At 35.9% G+C, this 3,597-nt stretch overlaps 1 non-coding gene across 1 annotated transcript; it reads right to left on the minus strand.

The window, feature by feature from the left end:
* Positions 1-2,149: 2,149 nt before the first annotated feature.
* Positions 2,150-2,278, minus strand: LOC129464265 (small nucleolar RNA SNORA9). Its single transcript, XR_008651504.1, has one exon. It is a non-coding gene; the product is annotated as a small nucleolar RNA SNORA9 (small nucleolar RNA).
* Positions 2,279-3,597: the final 1,319 nt, after the last annotated feature.

Genomic DNA, 3,597 nt, shown 5'->3' on the forward strand with positions numbered 1-3,597 from the left:
TGAGAAATGCTATTGTGTTCTCTGCTACAATGCCTTGCACACAAAAGGCACTAAATAAATGTTTGTTGAATGATTTGAGTTCACTTTGAATATTGAGTATTAGCATACAAGTCTGTAGTAGTTTATTTTTTAATTTCATCCTAACATAGGCTTAGGAGGAAAAAACAGTGAGAATTTCAGAAAAGATACAAGAATGTGTAGTTAACTTTTTCTAGCATGTACCACATACAGATGTCTTAAAAATTTAAATTACAATCTGTGCTTTCTTTTCAAACCTTATGTTTAAAAGGTTTTAAAAATTTAAAATGTGTCTAGTAGTGCTTACATTTGATATCAAATGGAAGTGACTAATAATTCCATGTTCTCTGAATTCTTGATTTGTTTCCTGTGTCAGAGATTTGAGACTATTAAGAGACGATTAGGGAGGATATCCTTGAAGTCTCCTTCACACCTAGAATCTCCCTTTTTTTTTGGTTCACTTAACTTAATGTGGGAGTTGCTTGTGATATTTTCTACATTTCACCTTCCGAGGTTATAGGCCCCATTCATATGCCATATCTCCCTCTCAGATGAGTAAGTATGACTTTTATGAATTTTCTTCACTTGTAGAATTTAATTTACATGAATAATTAGGAAAGGACCAAGTGAAATTTCTCTCTCCCTAGGCAAACAATCTTGTTAATAAAATCGACTGCAAACTTTTCCTTTAATTTTTTTTATATCTTTAAATTTATTGCTTGCTACAAAGAAGCAAAATAAAAAGAAATATAGGGCACTACAGCATACTGCTATTTTGCATATTGATATCTGAATAATTACCTTAGGGCATATTGAATTATAATATGAAATACTATTCCCTCAAGACATTATCTTAAAATATTTTACTTATTTAGCATACAGTTCAATATTTTAGAATTATGTAGAGAGTATAGTTGTTAACTGACATGGAATGTGCTGGCAGAAACAAAAAATTCGAGGGACCTAATAGGGAAAAGGAATTGTTCTTGGAATGTTACAGTATTTAAATACTGTTGCAATATAGCTGGTCAATTATAATAGCCAACATTGTAAGAGAAGAAGGTTGTAATTCTGTATAGGTGGTTAATATGTGCATATTTTTCCTTAAAGTGTATTTCACATGGAGTTTGCTTGATATTCAGACCTGTAATCATGTATTTTACAGTTCCCTTTGCACATAGCCAGCAGTGGGGTATTCTTTTACAATACAAAGGCTGGAAATAGATACCAAAAGAATAGTGCCCAAAAATGAAGAACTGTAGTTTCTGGAGGAAAATGCTCCTAATGTGACCCAATAGTCAGCTTAGGAATTGAACACCACGAAACATGGTATGGAAGGCAGGTTGGTCTGGTATTATGTACTCTGGTGCCTGCATCTTAGTTGCTATGATGAGTCTAGCTGAGATGTGTGTTCTCTAACAGCCTAGACCAGAAGGAAAGTCCACCAATGACAGAAACACTGTGGCCAAGCTGGACATAGCGAGGCTTTAGTGTAGCTTTGAGTTTTGTGATTCCACTGACTGTGTGACTGTGACCACGTTATTTAAACGCTTTAACTCCCCATTTCCTTACCTGTAAAACTAACTGTGTGAATTAAATGGAATCATGCCAGAAAAGTACATGTTTTGTTTCCTGATGTTATTATTATTGTTGCTGTAATGAGGCCAGATCTTTATATTCCTAGAAACAAATGTACTACTGGTATACTGTTAATTGAAACTGTTAAAACCTGAAACTGAGGCTGAGATGGGAAGATTGCTTGAGACCAGGAGTTCAGGGCCAGCCTGGGCAACAAGCAAAAGACCCTGTCTCCATTGAAAAATCAAAAAACATTAGCTGGGAATGGTACTGCATGCCTGTAGTCCCAGCTACTTGGGAGGCTGAGGTAGGAGGATTGCTTGAGCCCAGGAATTCGAGGCTACCATGAGCCATGATGGCATCAATGCAGACCAGCCTGGGCAACAGACCCTGTCTCTAAAAAAGAAAAGAAAAGACTAAAGAAAACAAATCAAACCCAAACAAAAAACCAGCATTGATTCCAGAAGAAAAGATAAAATGAAAACAAATCTTTATTTTATATGTGAATTCATGAAGTGTGTTTTCTTTTCTTTTTTTTCATTTTTTTTCAAGCAATTGTCTGAAATTTCTATAACCTTGCTCTGGATGGAGCAGGACAAACACTCAACCATTTCAATACTGTTCTGGCAAGCAGTGTAGGAATGCACACGTCACCAGACCCACGCACACTGGAGGCTTGCCAGTATTTGCTTTTAAAACTGTTTTTGATATGCCTTCTTTTAGAAAATTAAAGATTATGCATATTTGTTTATAAAACAGTTTTTGTCATGAGGCCATTTTGTGACCAAGAATGTATCTTACTCACCTTGTTTATCATAAAATTGGCCAGTTTCTATGTGTTGAAACACTGAACTAGCTATGTCTCACTTTCTGCTGTTTGAAGGGAACAGGACTGTTACCCCAATTTTGCAGATGAAGAAACCTACATACAGATTAAACAATGTGATTGATATTTTATGCCAGGTTAATGGCAAAGCAAAAATGGGATTGAGCTTCTTTCTATCCTTGATCTCATAGGCTTTATCACATTTCATGTTGTCACTATAAAAAGGAACCTCAGGCTGTTTGTAAGCATGAGGAACTAAGTGATGGGTATTTAGCGTCTCTTGTGCTAACTGACCAAAAACTGAATTGACTTCTACTACATTATCAAATTATTTTTACAAAATGGGTATATTGGACTTTCTCATCTATTAATGCTATTGCCAGTGCCTTCTCAATTGCAACAGCAAGATGGCAAAAGAAAATGTAAGTTGTCATGTATTAAAAATCAATTGAAATGACGTTTCAACCTTCAATTGCAGCAAATTCTTTGAGAGAAGGAAATGAAATCCTCACGATAGCAGTGATAGTGATGTCCGTTGCTGCTTTTCTAATTAATTAAATGCATGATTCTTAAGCCCTGCCAAGTGTATATTTTTATTTTGCTATCTGAATGTCCCCTTTCTTTGACCTTTCCTCTCTTTTCTGTACCTCATTTCTTATGCACCTGCTCCATCTCTGGCTTAGCTCCTTTTGTCACATAGGAAATGTATTCTAAATTAATTTATACTTAGGTTATTTAAACATTTTCATATTAATTGAAGACCAAGTAATGCGAGATCCAAAGAAATAAATCCCTAATAGTGTGATTTCAGGCACCGTGCTACTTGAATGGGAAAAATATTTTGCTGCTGGCATGGTCTTTAGGAACACCTCAGATCACACCCACTTTCTTTCTCTATAAGGCTGTCTCTGCTTTTATTTTTTTCCTGGGTAGATGTGTTTGACTGTGATTCTGGAGAGATGCTTATTTGGCACAGGTTCCCAATCTAATGAGGAATGAGAACTTGTGGTTAACTATTATTTTAGAAGAATGACTAAAGTGCAAAGTCAGCAGAGTAGGGACTAATGAAATAGGCCTGTGTGTAGATGGAGAAGGCTTGGCAGATACATGAAATGGGTTAAAGGCCATGCTCTCAGAGAGTAATATGAAGGCAGCCATGAAAATGGGTGGCAAGT

This window comes from Symphalangus syndactylus, chromosome 15, assembly GCF_028878055.3.
Source record: "Symphalangus syndactylus isolate Jambi chromosome 15, NHGRI_mSymSyn1-v2.1_pri, whole genome shotgun sequence".
In the NCBI taxonomy this organism is placed as follows: domain Eukaryota; kingdom Metazoa; phylum Chordata; class Mammalia; order Primates; family Hylobatidae; genus Symphalangus; species Symphalangus syndactylus.